The sequence below is a fragment of the Aethalodelphis obliquidens genome, unplaced genomic scaffold (genome assembly GCF_003676395.1).
Source record: "Aethalodelphis obliquidens isolate GAN/ISIS:26980383/991018 unplaced genomic scaffold, ASM367639v1 scaffold9, whole genome shotgun sequence".
NCBI classification, from domain to species: Eukaryota; Metazoa; Chordata; class Mammalia; order Artiodactyla; family Delphinidae; genus Aethalodelphis; species Aethalodelphis obliquidens.
Window position 1 is genome coordinate 33174585 of NW_020837953.1, and position 18867 is coordinate 33193451.

Sequence of the window (18867 nt, forward strand, 5' to 3'; positions counted from 1 at the left end):
GTTCCAGCGTCTCGCTGGAGTCGGTCGTGGTCCAGGAGTCAGAGCCCGCACGGGAGAAGGAGCAGGTCACGACCTCGGTCCGGAAGGCGCCACCAGAGAAAGTACGGGCGCCACTCGCAGTCTTCCTCGCGGAGCGGGTCGCGACCCCGCAGGAAGTGCCGCTCTCGGGGAAGGTCGTATTACAGAAGGGCCTTCTCGAACACGCGGGGTGACAGTACTAGGGCTTTGACCCTGTAGTGTACCCACGCGGGGTGACAGTACTAGGGCTTTGACCCTGTAGTGTACCCGAAAGAACACAGCACTTGGAGGGAGAGATCCAGGAAGAGGTCGCAGAGCAGAACCCCGTTTCCTGTAAGTGAAGAAGGTGGGTGGGTTATTTGTGCTTAAGAGAGGCGCACAGTTTCACCTCTTTTTACATGTAGGGCGACAGTATATGAGTAGGCTAGGGAACCAAGGTGGTTGTGTGATTTAATTTCTTTGATTTCTTTTGATGTATGAAATCTCTGTAGCTTTGGGTTGGGGGCGGTATTATCTTTTCTAAAAAATAAATTTATTTGTTTTATTTTATTTATTTATTGTTTCTGGCTGCGTTCTGCATCCTCGTTGCTGCGCATGGGCTTTCTCTAGTTGCGTCGAGTGGGAGCTACTCTTCGTTGGGGTGCGCGGGCTTCTCACTGCGGTGGCTTCTCTTGTTGCGGAGCATGGGCTCTAGGCGCGCGGGCTTCAGTAGTTGTGGCTCGTGGGCTTTAGAGCGCAGGCTCAGTAGTTGTGAAACATGGGCTTAGTTGCTCCATGGCTGCTCCATGGCATGTGGGATCTTCGCGGACCAGGGCTCGAACCCGTGTCCCCTGCACTGGTAGGCGGATTCTCAACCATTGCACCACCAGAGAGGCTTGTGGGGGCGGTATTATCTGATTAGCAGACAAAACTATACAATCGCAATCCATAGCCTATTTTTAAATGGACATCATTCATACCCCTCGAGATTAAAGATTAATTGTCGCTTTAAATGGCTCAGGGTGGAGGAAGCTAGTGCAGGCAGTTCTTAATGGAAACTTTTAAATGTCTATTAATGACAACATTAGTTTACCAGCTCTGAGCAGTTTTTTTTTTTGTTTTTTTTTGTTTTTTTTTGCAGTACACGGGCCTCTCACTGTTGTGGCCTCTCCTGTTTCGGAGCACAGGCTCCGGATGCGCAGGCTCAGCGGCCATGGCTCACGGGCCTAGCCGCTCCGCGGCATGTGGGATCTTCCCGGACCAGGGCACGAACCCGTGTCCCCTGCATCGGCAGGCGGACTCTCAACCACTGAGCCACCAGGGAAGCCCAGCCCACTTTTTTTTTTTTCTTTTTTGGCTGCACCACACAGCATATGGAATCCTAGTTCCCCTACCAGGGATCGAACCTGCGCCCCTTGCATTGGAAGCGCAGAGTGTTAACCACTGGACTGCCAGGGAAGTCCAAAAACAGGCCACTTTTAGCAATCCAGTTGCCCTATAAAAGAGAGCTCTCAACTCCCAGATTCTTGTGATGACTGTCAACAATGATAAGGCTCCAAGAAATTGCCCAGTAAGCTACTTTCAATAATTCCTTTAACTCAAGGATGAAAATTAAACTAAACTTAAATGGAGAAATTTCTACCATGTTGATAGATACCAACATGGTATCTACTTTTTCTTTCTTTTTTTTTTTTTTTGTGGCTTTGCCATGAGGCTGGTGGGATCTCAGTTCCTCACCAGGGGTTGAACCTGAGCCATGGCAGCGAAGGCCCCGAATCCTAACCACTAGGCCACCAGGGAACTCCCTTCCCCCCATCGCCCCAACTCTGTTTACTTTAAAACCACCGTGATACATGAAGAACCTCCTCAGAGTAATAAAAATATCTTAGTAGTGGGAGTTTCCAGTCAAGTTCAAAGAGTTCCTTTATTGGAACCCATAACTGTTGGCTCTTTCTCTGAAAGTCATACTTTTCTATTATGCATTACTACCCCTGTGAATTTCCTAGGTAAAGACCTGCTTTCTATAGCTATTTACTATTTATAATAGCCGAGACATGGAAGCAACCTAAATGTCATCAACAGATGAATGGATAAAAAAGATGTGGTATGTATACACACACACACACACACACACACACACACACACACACACCCCAATGGAATATTACTCAGCCATAACAAAGAATGAAATTATGCCATTTGCAGCGACATGGATGGACCTAGAGATTATCATACTAAGTGAAGTAAGTCAGACAAAGAAAGACAAATAGAGTATGATATCACTTATATGTGGAATCTTAAAAAATGATACAGGGACTTCCCTGGTGGCGCAGTGGATAAGACTCTGCGCTCCCAATGCAGGGGGCCTGGGTTCGATCCCTGGTCAGGGAACTAGATCCCACATGTGTGCCACAACTAAGAGCCCTTGTGCTGCAACTAAGGCGCCTGTGAGCTGCAACTAAGACCTGGTATAATCAAATAAATAAATAAATAAATATTTTTTATAAAAATGATACAAATGAACTTATTTACAAAACAGAAATAGACTCACAGACAGAAAACAAACTTATGGTTACCAAAGGGGGAAGGGAGAGGGGAGGAATACATTAATAGACACACACTACTATATATAAATAGATAAACAACAAGGGAACTACATTCAATATGGCACAGGGAGCTACATTCAATATCTTGTAATAAATAACCTATAATGGAAAAGAATCTGAAAAAGTTATACATATATAACTTTGCTGTACACCTGAAACTAACACAACATTGTAAATCAATTATACTTCAATAAAAAGTTGGTTGTTTTGGGGGGAGAAAAAGATCTGCTTTCTAAATTACAAGGCCAAATAAGATTTTCCTCAGGAGAAATAACCTTAGACTTTCCAGACTCATCAGACACTGAAGCATTATGTGTTCTCCAAGCCCAAATTGATTGTCCAGAGGAGACTACTAAATTCCATAAAAGTATAGATGTTATAGATCTCTCTGAAATCCCTGATACTTTTTATCAGGGATAAAAAGTATTAAAATTCAGAATGATCATTACAATTCAGAATGATCCTTCTAAATTGCTTCCTAACTCACCTCAGTACCCCTTAAAGCCTGAAGCCCTATAAGGGGTCACCCCTATAATAGAAGATTCATTAAGGCAGAGGGTAATTATCCCCTGTATCAGTTCTTGCAGTGCTCCTATCTTGCCTTTAAAGAAGCCCTGTAGATGGGGATGGAGATTTGTATAAGACCTTAGAGCCATAAGTCTGTGATACTGACGTTTCCAGGGGTACCAAACCCAAGTACTTTGTTGGCAAATATACCAACTGAATCCAAATGCTTTACAGTTGTGATCTTATGCTCTGCTTTCTTCAGCATCCCTGTGGACAAAGTAAGTCAATATTTATTTGCTTTTACTTGGAGAAATCAAGTCGTATCGGACAGTAATGCATCAGGGATTTACTGAGGCTCCCCCACACTTTTCACAAATTTAACATCAGGGTTTAAACACTCTGCTGCAATTTCTCAGAAATTCTACCTTGATTTAATATGTAGATGATTTAATATGTAGGAATCGATTCAACATATCTGTTACAACGACTGGCTTATAAAGGCTGTAAGGCCTCAAGATAAGCTTCAGTTACCACAAGAGATGGCTCATTATCTAGGTCATGACTTCTCTGCAAAAGGAATCTTTCTGTCTTTAGAAAGAATAAATACCATTCGGGACTTCCCTGGTGGCGCAGTGGTTAAGACTCTGCAGTCCCAGTACAGGGCACCCAGGTTTGATCCCTGCTCAGGGAACTAGATCCCACATGCATGCCACAACTAAGAGTTTGCATGCCACAACTAAAAGGTCGCATGCCACAACTAACGAGCCCACCTGCTGTAACTAAGACCCGGCACAACCAAATCAATAAATAAGTAAATATTAATAAAGTAAATAAATACCATTCAAAATTTTCCTAAACCTGTAAGGATTCCTCGGACTTGCAGGATATTGTAGGTCCTGAGTCTCGTAGTTTTCTTTATTGGCTTCCCCACTCTATGAACTAAAAATAGCACTCAGGAATCTCTTCCTTGGGAAATAAAACACAAGGAAACCTTTATTGAACTCAAATGGGCTTTACAAAATCCTCCCACATCATTGCCCCCCAAATGTACTAGACCCTTTGTGTTGTTCATCCATGAATGGAACAATCTGGCTTTAGGAGTCCTCACTCAAGAACATAGAGGAAAAAATAGACCTATAGCCTATTACAGCCTGCAGTTGGACCCAGCAGTCAGGGCATATCCAAATTGTTTAAAAGCAGTAGTTGCAGCAACAAAAAATTGTAGAGTCTTCCTCGGAACTTCTTCAGGGAAATGATTCATACCTACAGGTTCCTCATGCTGTAGAAAGTTTGCTAAATACTGAGCATTCACAGCATTTCTCAGTCAGGAGACTAACATCTTATGAGATTCTGCTCTTTCCTGTGTTCTTCAAACCTATGCATTCTTTGCTATAACTCTTTAAACCCTGCTACCCTCCTGCCTTTACCCAACAAAGGAGAGACGTATAACTGTGTTGAATTGGTTCCTCAAAGTTTGACTCCTAGATTAGATTTACAGGAAACCCCACTAACCAATCCAGAATTAATACTCTATGTTGATGGCTCCTATGCCAAAAATTCTGCAGGAAAGTATCAGAACCTTATGTTGTTACTGCCCCAAATGAATGATTAGAAAGGAAAGTTCTTCCCCAATTTAATTCAGCACAACCTGCAGAGTTAGTTGGCTTGACTCAAGCCTGTGAGTTAGCCAAAGATAAAACTATAAATAAGTATGACCAATAGAGAGTATGCTTTTGGAGTAGTCCATGATTTTGGTATACTATAGAAACAGAGGGAATTCCTAACATCAAATGGCATGCCTATAAAAAATGGACCTCAGAGTGCTGAGCTCCTCTGCACTATTACAGCCTTCACAAGTTGCTGTCAGAAAAGTTGAAGTCAGACCGTGAATATCAAGGAAATGTTATAGCTGACTTTTATGCTAAGGTTGCAACTCAAGAGATTCAAAATGTACCAAAACTCTGTAACGAATTAACTCCATAAAATTGATCCAAATTAATCACTTATGATAACTTACTTAACAGACAAGCAAGTGTATCTATATTAGAAAACAAAAGTGGCACTAAGTAGGATGAAAATTTGATATAAAAAGAAGACTGGGACGCCCTGAGTAGCCACCTGGTGTTTCCTGAATCCCTCAAGTTGCCACTTTTGCGAGCGCTCTATGACTATTCACCATGGAATTGACAAAATGATTCAAATTATGAAAAAGTATTGGTGGGGTAACTGTTTTAAGATGGTGTGAAGCATCTCTAATTAATGTCTAACCTGCCAATCACATAACCTGGATAAGTCCATTATAGTGGCTCCAGAACTGCTCCCTCACCATCTGGACCATTTGAACATTTACATTTGCACTTCATTCATTTGCCTCCTTCTGTGGGCCATCAGTATGTACTTAATAATAGTATGTCTGTTTTCTAGATGGGTAGAAGCTTTTCCATGTTGGAAAGCTGATGCCACCACTGTAGCAAAGAAATTATTAGAAAATGTTTTTCCCCTTCAGGGAATCCCAAACTTAATTTATTTTTAAAATTTTATTTATTTATTTTTCGCTGCATTGGGTCTTCGTTGCTGTTTGCAGGCTTTCTCTAGTTGCAGTGAGCGGGGCTACTGTTCGTTGCAGTGCGCGGGCTTCACTTGTGGAGCATGGGCTCTCGGCGTGCGGGCTTCAGTAGTTGTGGCACGCGGGCTCTAGAGCACAGGCTCAGTAGTTGTGGCTCCCGGGCTTAGTTGCTCTGCAGTATGGGATCTTCCCGGACCAGGGCTCGAACCCCTGTCCCCTGCATTGGCAGGCAGCTTTTTAACCACTGCACCACCAGGGAAGTCCCCAAACTTAATTTCAAGTGATAGAGAGATTCGCTTTACTGGACAAGTTATAAAACAACTAGACAAAAAAAAAAAAAAAAAAAAAAACTAGACAAGGTTATACAAACGTAATGGCGCTACCACTGTCCCTGTCATCCTCAATCTTCAGGAAAGGTTGAATGCACCAATAGCATTCTAAAATTAAAATTGACGAAATTAACTGAGACCAACTGGCCTAAAGCGTTAAACCTTTAACTCTTAAGACAATAAGATCAACACCTTTTGGAAAATATAAGTTGACGCCTGATGGACCTATATATACTAACAAATGTAATACAGATAGCTAGTGGGAAGCAGCCGCATAGCACAGGGAGATAAGCTCGGTGCTTTGTGACCACCTAGAGGGGTGGATAGGGAGGGTGGGAGGGAGACGCAAGAGGGAGGAGATATGGGGATATATGTATAGGTATAGCTGATTCACTTTGTTATAAAGCAGAAACTAACACACCATTGTAAGGCAATTATACTCCAATAAAGATGTTAAAAAAAATAAGTTGACGCCTGATGAAATCATTACTGGGTGACCCATGCCCTTAATGATAGAACCCCACCTGCTCATCCAGCTCTTGTGAACTCTGATATGACCAAGTACTGTAAGGCTCTAGTGCAATATTAGAAGCTTATTTCCAGGAGGTCAAAGAGGCCTTTAGAGACCCTCAACCTGATGAGGACTTTCTACCCCATACTTTGGAACCCAGTGACAGTATTCAGGAAAACACATCAACCAAAAGCTGCACTTGAACCTTGATGGAGTCCCATCAGGTTCTTTTAACCTCTCAGATAGTAGTCAAATTACAGAGTGTTGAACCGTGAGTTCATATCTTTCAACTAAAAAGAACTCCCTCAGACTCTTGGGCCTGTCAACCTACAGCCGACTTAAAATTAAGGATACCGGGGAAAAATTTTCCCCAGAAGCAGACAACCACATGATGTAGACAACTTTCCCAAGTCAATGGAGCAAGACCACTGGTGCCAAAATTAACGTGCTTTTATTATTAATAATTCTATTAAGGCTTTACTAATGTTAAGTATAAACACCTCTTAATTGACACTGTACAAAAAAAAATAGCATCAGTGACTAATTAAGTAGAATGTTGGATATGTACCCAGATTGATGAAGAACCTGATGTATTCTTACAGTTTTATCTTGCTAACAAAACAGTTTGGTATCAACCCAATGGATTATGGACACATTCCTAAAGCCTAACTAACCAGTTCTTCCCAATTATATTTCCTATTCATCCTCCAATAAAAGAAAAATTTCCACTTCATATTTTCAGTAATCAAATAGATTGTCCCTCTTTGGGACTTATCACTCCTCAATAGTGTAATGAAACTGTTCGGATTAGACTTTCTTAACAAAACCCTAAAAGATTCTCTACCTATATTCATTACCAATACTATGACCACAATAAAATTTTCCTGACTGGATGTTCTCCAATCCCTAATCCCATGGCGAATTCTTCCTTCTATTTAAATTCAGTAATCGAAGCACTGCTTGCTCATGGTTCTTGTTTTTGTTTTTTTGTGGGTTTTTTTTTGCGGTACGTGGGCCTCTCACTGTTGTGGCCTTTCCCGTTGCGGAGCACAGGCTCCCGATGCGCAGGCTCAGTGGCCATGGCTCACGGGCCCAGCCACTCCGCGGCATGTGGGATCCTCCCGGACCGGGGCACGAACCCGTGTCCCCTAGCATTGGCAGGCGGACTCTCAACCACTGCGCCACCAGGGAAGCCCGCTCATGGTTCTTGAAGAAACCTCAGATAACCAATCCACAAATTGCCCAAGCCAATACCATCAAAATTTAACTCTGTCCCTAAGAGGAGTGGGGCTTTATTTCCAATGCAACACCACCCTGTATCAGGAACTTCCCCTAAACTGGAATGGTCATTGTGGGTTAGAGCTATTAACTCCCAATAGTCAGAAACAAAAAAAGTATCTGCACATGAAACCACCAATCTTGATTCATTTATTCATAAGATACCAGTTCATAAGAGAAATCCATGAAGCACCAAAACCCTCTACACACAATGCTGGATTCCTTCCTTTGTCAGAGCATTAATTCTTCATATCGGCACCTGTAAATTAGAAAAGACTGTTTTATATATCCCTAAAACTTAAAAAAAAAAAAAAGCTTCAGTGACACAGCTAATTCTCTCCAAGCCTTAGATACCAAGGTTTCCAGCCTTGCTTCAGAAGTCTTACAAATAGAAGAGTCTTAGGCACCTAACTGCCCAACAAGGAGGTGCGTGTATTGTCATTGGTGGAAAATGTTTCCATGTTAATAAATCAGGAATTGTTACCCCAAATTTAAAAGGTCTTAAAGGTCAGATGTTCATCTTTTGCCAAATAGGTGACATGGTTCATCCATTGATTTCTTTAGTTAAGTCTTGGCTCCTGGGAATCTCTGCCCTAGGGAATTTTTCACTCCTTGGTTATTATTCTCATAGTCATCACATTAATTTCCCTAGTGTGTTGCATCTTCTCAAGATATTTAAATACCTTTCAGCAGCTACTCACGCATCAAATGATGTCCATCAGGGTTAGGCAACTAGAAGAACTCAGTGATCCAACCACCCATGTCTACCATGACTATACAACTGTCAGTAATAGTGACTGCACACAATCCACCACCACCCCCCGCCAAAAAAAGAAAGGAATTCCCTGGCGGTCCAGTGGTTAGGACTTGGCTCTTTCACTGCCAGGACCCGAGTTCAATCCCTGGTTGGGGAACTGAGATCCTTTAAGCCTCGTGGTGCGTCCAACAAACGAACAAACAAACAAGAAACCAATCCATCCTACCAACGTCAACAGTGGTACCCAAGAGTAACCCTATACTAGAACATATACAGGAACAAGAACTTGCTGAGAGTATGACCAAAAGAGGAGACCAGCCTTAAAAATCCCCCGAGCAGGGACTTCTCTGGTGGTCCAGTGGCTAAGACTGCACTCCTGATGCAGGGGGCCAGGGGTTCGATCCCTGGTCAGGGAACTAGATCCCACATGCCACAACTAAGTTTTTGTATGCTGCAACTAAAGATGCCACATGCGGCAATGAAGATCCCAGGTGCCGCAACTAAGACCCAGAGCAGCCAAATAAATATTAAAAAAAAAAAAAAAAATCCCTTGAGCAGACAAAACCAATTAGGCCATGAAAGGGAAACTTAATCTAGCTTATTTCATGAATGTAAACGAAATTCAATTTATTTCTTGTAAATGCCTCTGATAATCATAAATGAAATTTAAATTGTCTTCCTAAAATGGTATAATCACTTTTAACCAATCTCCTACTGTCTGGAAACCCCTATTGTAATAATCAATCATTGTAAAGGTTGAACAACTTCCTATTCTCGTGTTATAAGCCATCCCGTAGGGACATGCCTCTGAGCTTCTTGCCACTTTCTATCTGAAGTCTACCAGTTTGCGAACTCTTCTTTTGTATGCACAGTAAACTCTTAACATTTTACTTTGATCTGATTTTATTTTTGACAGGTCTTAACAGAAATGAGGGAGGCTTTCTAGAAAAAGGAGAGTATTAGGAAAAGGTACAGAATTAGAGAAGTGTAGACATGTCAAAAGAAAAATGAGATAGATTAATTTGACCTCAAAGGTCAGTTGAGGGTTTTTTGAAAGCCCAATTTGAGTTAGTAGGCAATGGACTCCCCTTAAAGTTCCTTTGCAGAGGAGAGGGAAATCATCTGAGCTGACCTTACGAATACTTTGGAATCAGTTACTAGGTTACACTGAAGTCGGATTAGACTATCAGTCCAGAGACCCCGAAGGTACTTCTGTAAAGATGTAGGCAAGAGGTGTTAAGGAAGCATGGGATCCCTACAGAGAGAACAGGATGACTTTGCACTGAATATTACAGGGAGGATCTTATGGGAGAGATAAAAGACATAAACAGAAGAAACAATCAATAACCAGAGGAATCTATCATAAAATACAGGTATAGACAATTAGAGAATGAGGGCGACTCAAGCTACTAACAGTGTGAGGTATGAACCTTCCCTCATGGTAAACAATACCGGAAATAATAAAAATAATACTCTTGTCTCCAATGTTCATTGACAAGGAGGCCGTTAAAAGCTTTGGCTTTAGAGCTAGACACACCTGAGTTTAATGCCTGGCTTGGATACAACTAGGTCTATAATACTGAACAAGTGATGTAACCTCTCCAAGCTGCAGTTTTCTCAGGTCTACAGCACTACCTCTTTCACTGTGGGCTGTGATGAGAATTACACGAGTATGGAAAAGGTACTGGCATAGCTCCTGGTACCTAGGAAAAGCTCAATTCATATTTGTTGAATGAATGAATATGAGCTAGTAATCTTAAGAGCTCTCTGGGGGAGGTAAGACCTTGGAATATATGTGAAATGCAAGGAGAGAAGGGGTCCCACAAACACTAATGGAGGGACAATAAAGCAGGGTGGATAAGGCATGGGCTTTGGAGTCAGGTCTGGGTTCAAATATCAGTTCTGTCACTTATAATACTATGAGGAAATCATCTAATTCTAAACCTTGTGAACAGAAAAAAAACTGAAGCAAAAATGTCACACATCTTTTTTTATTGCAATAAAATGTACGTAACATACAATTTATCATTTTAACCATTTTTAAGTATATGGTTTTGTGGCATTAAGTATATTCACATTGTGCAACCGTCACCACCAGCCATCTCCATGGATACATGGATGTAAGTTACATTGTTGGTTTTTTTTTTTTTTTTCCTTTTTAACTTGGATTTACAGAAAAAATAAACAGATAGTATAGAAGGTTTCATATTACACCCCCCACACGGTTTCCCTATGAACATTTTCATTAGTGTGGTACATTTGGTATAATTAATGAACCGATATTGATGCATTATTATTACTGAAGTCCATAGTTTATAAACTACAGATTTCCTTAGTTTTTACCTAATGTCTTTTTTCTGTTCCAGGATCCCATCCAGGACAGCACATTACATTTATGTCTCCTGAGGCTCCTCTTAACTGTGACAGTTTCTCAGACTTTCCTTGTTTCTGATGCACAGATTTGAGGAGTACTGGTCAGGAATATTGTAGGTGTTGGTTATTTTTTGTATGTAATATTTCATGATTAAAAATTACTAATCAGGGGGACTTTCCTGGTGGTCCAGTGGTTAAGAATCCATCTGCCAATGCAGGGGACACAGGTTCCATCCCTGGTCTGGAAAGATCCCATATGCCGTGGGACAGCTAAGCCTGTGCACCACAACTACCACAGCTACTGAAGCCTGCATGCCTAGAGCCTGTGCTCCACAGCAAGAGAAGCCACTTCAGTGAGAAGCCCGTGCACCGTAACGAAGAGTAGCCCCACTCGCCGCATCTAGAGAAAAGACTGCACACAGCAATGAAGACCCAGTGCAGCCAAAAAAAAAAAAAAGAACCTAAGAGTGGTGATCATTAAAAAAAAAAAAAGAAAAATTACTAATCAGGGACTTCCCTCGCAGTCCAGTGGTTAAGAATTCGTGCTTCCACTGCAGGGGACACAGGTTCAATTCCTGGTTGGGGAACTAAGATCTCGCATGCCATACGGCGCGACCAAAAAGAGAAAAAAATTACTAATCGTGATAGCAATACCTGTTGGGCCTACCTTAAAACACACACAGACACACAGACACAGACACACACACACACACACACACACACACACACACACACACACACACAACACCTCCATGCTATCAATTTAGTGCAAGCCAGCATCATTTCTCACTCTAATCACTGCAGTTGTCTCTCTGCTCTATATTGGGCCTCCACTCCCCCCATCTTTTCTCCACACAGCAGCCAGAGAGGCTTTAAAATATAAATCAGCTTCTATTTCTTCTGGTCTCCAGATGCTTCAGTGGCTTCTTTTCTTGTAGACTAAAATACACTACAGGATCCTTCCTGCTCTCATCACTTATCACTCTTCTCCCAGCTCACTCTGCTCTGTCACACTGGCTTCCTTGTAGCCCCTGAAACACACCGCACTCCTGCCCTAGGACCGTTGCACCTGTCCTTTACCTGGAACGTTCCTCCCCCGCACAGCCACAGGCTCACTCCTCCACTCTTTCTAGTCTCTGCTCAGATGTTACCTCTTCAGAGAGGCATTCTCTCGCACCTTAGCTTGCAGCCTGCCCCCCACAAGTTGTCCTCTTTCTCCTTAGCTTTTTTTTTAATTCAAAATATCACTACCTGACATTGCATTCTACATCTTAATTTGTTTATTGTCTGTCTCTTCCATTAGAATACAAGTTTCACGAGGCCAAGCACTTAATACAGTTTGTTTATTGCTGTACCTTAGGCTCAAAGTTAACAAATATTGGTTACATTAATTAGTCAATAAAATACTTCTTTTTTTTTTTTTTACAAGGAAGTTGGTTGTTAGGTAAGGTGGTTCACAATCTGGGACTCCTGAACTCCTAGATATCTTTGAAGGTGGCAGTTTTCTGAATTTCTAAAGATCTGGTCAGACTACAAGTTACTTACAGGGGGATGGTTCATTAATGGATATATCTCCAGAACCTGGGATAATTCCTTGAATACACTGAGCACTCAATAGAGATACCCGTATTATAATTAACTGGAATGAAATTGGTAATGTGGCAAAGCAAAGTCTTTGTGATGGCAACATATCTGAAAGGCAGAGGAATACTGAGAAAGTTTATGTACAAGGACAATAATCACACATTAAAATTATATAATGTTTGTTAGTAACACTGTTATGGACTGAATTTTGTCTCCGTGCCCCACCCCTCCCCCTGTAGCCCTAACCCCCATTATGACTATATTTGGAGATAGAGCCTCTAAGGAAGTCATTAAGGTTAAATGAGGTCATAACAGCGGAGCCCTAATCTAATAGAACTAGTGTCCTTATAAGAAGAGGAAGAGACAGGTGTGCACAGAGAAAAGGCCATGTGAATACACAGTGAGAAGGCCACTATCTGCAAGCTAGGAAGAGGTCTCGAAAAACCAACCCCTCTAGCACCTTGATCTTGGACTTCCAGCCTCCAGAACTGTAAACAAATAAATTTCTGTGGTTTTAAGCCACCTAGTCTGATTTCAGTCACTATGAGTGGTATCATCTTAGAAGGTGAAGGACAATAGAAGGAAGACAAGGAAGACACCCCATCCCGTGTTCTGGGGGTGGCTTCAGATTCATTGTTTTATGTACTATATGGGAAGATATCTATGAAATAAAATTGTATCTCAGTTGTAAATAATCAATAGATTGGTTCTCTTTCATTCAAATAATGTTCATAATTTAAAAGTCCTGGAAAAATAAATTCACAATCAAATTTTATATGTGCAACTACATTGATACAAGTTAAACCTCAGTAATTGGATAGCTTATTCATTTTTTTAAGTGTTATGGAAACATAAATGACCTTGGTCTGTCAGAATTTTCATTAAAAATAATACTTCGGCCAAACCAAGACTCCCCACAGTAATAACCTACATACAACCATATTCAGTGACTAAATTGTGTTTATGCTTTTCTTAAGCAATGGCGTTCATTTTGACCATTTATCTAAACAAAATGCGGCAAACAGCAATAGAAAAGACAAACGTAACCCTGGGCTGCATTTGCAATCAATGCACAGAGCTGTGGCATTAGCTTTTGGAAGAGTATTTAAACACTGCCACACAGTGTCCAGCTGTGTGTTCTGCCCTTGGTCTCAATAGAAGTCTGACTTACAAGCACTACCAGGTTCACAAGATTGTTAATTCTGTAAAAACACCAAATGGACTTCAAAAAGGGAAGTATAAAAATCTTAAGACTCTAATAGTGTATCCTAGCTAAAATTCCATGAAGCACATGATTGTCGTTGTGACAAAGTGGTCTTTTTTTTTTTAACATCTTTATTGGAGTATAATTGCTTTACAATGTTGTGTTAGTTTCTGCTTTATAACATAGTGAATCAGCTATACATTTACATATATCCCCGTATCTCCTCCCTCTTGCGTCTCCCTCCCACCCTCCCTATCCACCCCTCTAGGTGGTCACAAAGCTCGGAGCTGATCTCCCCGTGCTATGCGGCTGCTTCCCACTACCTAGCTATTTTACATTTGGTAGTATATATAAGTCCATGCCACTCTCTCACTTCGTCCCAGCTTACCCTTCCCCCTCCCCATGTCCACTACTGGGCATATACCCTGAGAAAACCATAATTCAAAAAGAGTCATGTACCACAATGTTCATTGTAGCTCTATTAACAATAGCCAGGACATGGAAGCAACCTAAGTGTCCATCGACAGATGAATGGATAAAGAAGATGTGGCACATATATACAAAGTGGTCTTATGAGCATGTTTACTGTTAAAGTAGAAGCCCTGCCAGAAAGACTTTATATATAGTGTATTAAACTTATTAATGTTTGAGCTTTTTATTTTACAAATTTCATAACATTTTCTATTTATCAGTGCTAATTTTACGTGATGGTACATAGGACCAAGTTCTCTAAAAGAATTTGTTCAAATAAAAGTATATTTGCCTCGGGAATTCCCTGGCGGTTCAGTGGTTAGGACTTGCCACTTTCACCGATGTACTTCGAGTTAGGAATCATGTTTAATTGAGTTTTGTTTTTCCTGTAACTGGTAAAAAAGGATATATGGAGAAAATGCTTGTTGAATGAATTAATAAATGGATAATCAAGCACAGTTCAGAATTTTAGAAAGAAATTTCTAGAGAATACCAGATCATACAGCTACTGTTTACTTCTAGTTTCCTCCTTTTCTGAAAATAACATGTAGATGGACAGATTCAAAACTAGCTGTCAGTTTTAAATCCTTCTTTATTCAGCAACGTCATCCTCAAGAGAAATAAATGTACTAAAATGAAATCCTTGTTTAATCTAATTACCTTGATCAGAAAAATTAAACTAGGATGTGCTATTCTTTGCTCTTATGTGGTCTTTAATTTAAATAAAATCTGGCATAAAGCATTTCTCTTTGTGCATGCAACATAAACTCAGTATTAACTCATTTTATTTTTCATTCATTTAAATACTGAAAACCTCTATGGTAAGAGAAGATCAGATGTTGGAGAAAAATTAGTACCGACTGGTCTTCTTTTGAACTCATGATCACTAACTTCAAGTGATGCCTAGCTGTCCTACTCTGTCTAGTCAATTTCATCCTAAAAGATTACATTGGACCTGCTTCTTTCTCTTCAGATCTTTAATATCTCCTGCCCCTCCTCAATCTCAGCTGCTCATGTCACTGGGGTAAAAATCACAAAGGGATTTCCACAAGTGCTCAGCACTAAGCTATCATCTTACCCTCATTTGTATTCCTGCTCTGCCTTCCCACCTGTTTTAGTCCATTCAGGCTGCTATAACAAAGTACCACAGACTGGGTGGCTTAAACAAAAGTTCATTTCTCACATTTCTGAAAGCTGGAAGTTCAAGAACAGGGTGCCAATATGGTCAGGTTCTGGTAAAGGGCTTCTTATGGGTTGCAGACTGCTGACTTCTTGCTGTGTCCTCACATGGTAGAAAAGATGAGGAATCTCTCCAGGGTTCCTTTTATAAGGGCACTAATCCCAATCATGAAGCCCCACCCTCATAACCTAATCACCCCCAAGGGCCCAACCTCCTAATTTAATCACCTTGGGGATTAGATTTCAATATATGAACTTGGGCACCAACATTCAGACCACAGCACCACCATATTGGGTAAACTGTCTGTGCTCCCATTTAAGGCCAACTCTTCCACTTGTCCTCTGGACCTACCCTCTCTCCTACTCAAGAACATGGCTCCACAACTGTACAATCTCTCTCCTACATAACCCATTTTCCCCTCTCTACTAGATTATTACCATCAGTATACAAACATGCTATAATATATCCCATCTTAAAATAAAAAAACACAAAAAAACCTTGATAGAACCACCCTCTTTAGCCACCAGCCCAATTCTTTCCTTCTCTTTACAGCAAAACTCTCTAAATTTATATCCACTATGATGATTATAATTTTTTTTAAAGGAAAAATGTTGGCAAGGATGTAGAGAAATTAGAACCCTCGTACATGCCTGGTAGGAATGTAAAATGGTGCTGTCACTGTGAAAAAGAGTTTGACAGTCCCACAAAAAGTTAAACATAGTGTTATCAAATGACCCAGCAATTCCACTCCAGCAATGTACTCAAGAGAACCGAAGACATTTGTTCACACGAAAACTTGTACATGGATGTTCACAGCAGCATTATTCATAATAGCCAAAAAATAGAAACAACCCAAATGTCCATCAACCAGTGAATGGATAAACAAAGTGTGGTATATACATACAGTGGAGTATAATTTAGCCATCAAAAGGGATGAAGTATGGATGCATGCTACAACAAGGCTGAACTCTTAAAACATGCCAAGTGAAAGAAGCCACACACAAAAGACCACATGTCGTAGGATTCCTTTTATATGAAATGTCTATAATAGGCAAATCCATAGAGACAGAAAGTAGATCAGTGGTTGCAAGGGACTGAGGGGAATGAGGCATGTTGCCAATGAGTAAGGAGTTTCTTTTTGGGGGGATGAAAGAGTTCTGGAATTAGTGGTTATGATTACATAACCTTGTGAGTATACTAAAAACCACTGAGTTGTATACTTTAAAAGGATGAATGTTTTGCTATATACATTATATCTCAATTAAAAAACTCCTCTAATTTGCCCAAACCTACTATCTTGACATCCTCTTTTCTTATTTTTTTTTTCTTGAGTCTATTCCAGTCTGGTTTTCATTCCCAGTAACCCATGGAAACTGCTATTGTTGATGTCAACTATGCCCTGTTGTTTTCTGTACTTTTAATCAAAACATTTTCACAGAATGCCAAGGAAAACTAGTTAAAAATTCCTTTAGTGAATGAATTTGTCCTCATGACAGAGGATTCTGAACGTTATAGAAAGGAAGCTGAAGGTGTTCATTATGGGCAGGATTTTATCGTTGCATTCTATAGTGCATAATAAGGTGTGAGATTATGCATTTTTATAGTATAGCTGACTGTTCTAGGTGTCTGTTTAAGGGGAGCATATGTTAGGGTTAAAAGCCTTTTGAACCCTATTCCGCAAATCCTGCAAGTGTTTTCTTCCTTCCAATCAAGTAAAGCTATTTACCATCTCAGTGTATTCAGTCAGCTTTTGAAAGGTAGATTCAGTATTTCTGACAAACTAGGACCCTGCTGCTTGATAAGCAGATGTTCACATTCATGGTTCCCCATAATCTGCCCCAATTCTACATCTCCAGCTTGATCTTCCAAAATTCCACACCACAAACTCGTTGCTCTAGCCAAGCTGGTTTGTTTTCTGTCCCCAAGTTATAAAACGGGCAATTCTATTTCTATCATTTTGCTAAGAACTTTGTTCCTGTCTAAAACATTCCCTTCCTTTCCAGAATTCCCTGGTGGTCCAGTGGTTAGGACTTGGCACTTTTACTGCCATGGGCCTGGGTTCGATCCCTGGTTGGGGAACTAAGATCCTGCAAGCCGCGTGGTGTGGCCAATAAATAAATAAAATAAAATAAAATATTTCCTTCCTTTCCCTCTGCCTGCTCTTCAAGATTTATTTGAGAGTCTATGCCTTTTGCTTATTCAGTAAACATCAACTGAGTGCCTTCCATAGGCCATGTACTGTCTGGAATACTGGGGTACAATAAAAACAAGCCTGTCCTTATGTAGTTTATATTCTAGCAGGAAAATGACACATGACAAAATGAATTAAAACGTTATTACAGTTGTGATAAATGCTAAAAATATGAGGCACAGGAAAATAGGATAACCTATACTGGGGAAAATTAACTGGTCTGGGGGATCAGAAAGGCTTTCTCTCAGACATTGTTGCTTTTTGGAAAGCAATATGGCAATATATTAAATCACACAAAAACTTTAACCCAGAAATCCCACTTTTGAGACTTTATCATATAACAATAAAAGTACCAGTACTTAAAGTGTGACTCTGACTCCTAGTAAAGCTGCAAGCATTATGATGTATAACATCCCACCAAGCCAGGCTGCCCAAGAGGTCAATCTCCAAGCCAGGCTGGTGGGTTGAGGAAAGCAGGTGCAGGTAACCCAGTAAGTCGTTGAAAAATATTCAGGTGGGTGGACTCGCCACGAGATGCTTAGAATATTCCAGATAAATCAGATTTAGGTCCAATCGCATAATACAAAGTATCCAGCACCTGAAAGCTTGCTATAAGGTCCTGATGGAAGTCTCCCAGTAAAAGTTTATCCACTCATGGGGTTTGATGAAATGGTTGTTGAACATGGGGGCGATGGCTAGTTCTGGCTACCTGGAGCACATTTTTCTTATTGGCCAAACTGGCTGATATGTATGGTCCTTTGCCTATGGGAGGCAGATTGCTGTATGAGATCCTGTTCCATTGGTAAAACATCACAGTTGCATTGCATTGTACCTTGAAGTAAAGCTCACCTGTTGTTAGATTGAGGACAGAATAGTTTACCTTTACATAGGGCAAGACAAGTGCTGAGTCTCGTGAGATAACATCTGTGATTATTTGGTTGTTGAGCCAAGGTTGCAAAAATTGAGTATGGTCAAGTAAAGGCTGTGAGAAGCTTGAGGGAGCAGGACACAGAGTAGATTGCATGACATGTATCCTTTGAAAAGGAAGTCTCGTACAGAATCAATAGTGTAGCCTTGTGCAGTATTTCTCCGTTTTCTACGCTGGACCCATCGACATTCTCGTTATTACATTGCCTCTGACTGTGCCTTTACTGAAGTCAAATTCCTTGTGCAGGTCTTATAACCCACAGACGTACAGTTAGTTATGGTTCCTCTGATGTTCAGGTGGGTATGGCTGAGACGGCTCATCTGATTGAGGAGCAGCGCTCTACTGAGCAAAGGTGTGCACTGAAGAGTTATATTGCTGTGCAGAG

At 40.8% G+C, this 18867-nt stretch overlaps 1 long non-coding RNA gene and 1 other non-coding gene across 2 annotated transcripts; both read left to right on the top strand.

Annotated features, from left to right (window-relative positions):
- Positions 1 to 142: 142 nt before the first annotated feature.
- LOC113622024 (uncharacterized) lies at positions 143 to 11098 on the top strand. The gene is made up of 2 exons (XR_003433389.1): positions 143 to 351; positions 10918 to 11098. It is a non-coding gene; the product is annotated as an uncharacterized LOC113622024 (long non-coding RNA).
- A 6271-nt stretch (positions 11099 to 17369) lies between these two features.
- Positions 17370 to 17442, top strand: TRNAK-UUU (transfer RNA lysine (anticodon UUU)). Its single transcript has one exon. It is a non-coding gene; the product is annotated as a tRNA-Lys (tRNA).
- The last annotated feature ends 1425 nt before the right edge of the window (positions 17443 to 18867 follow it).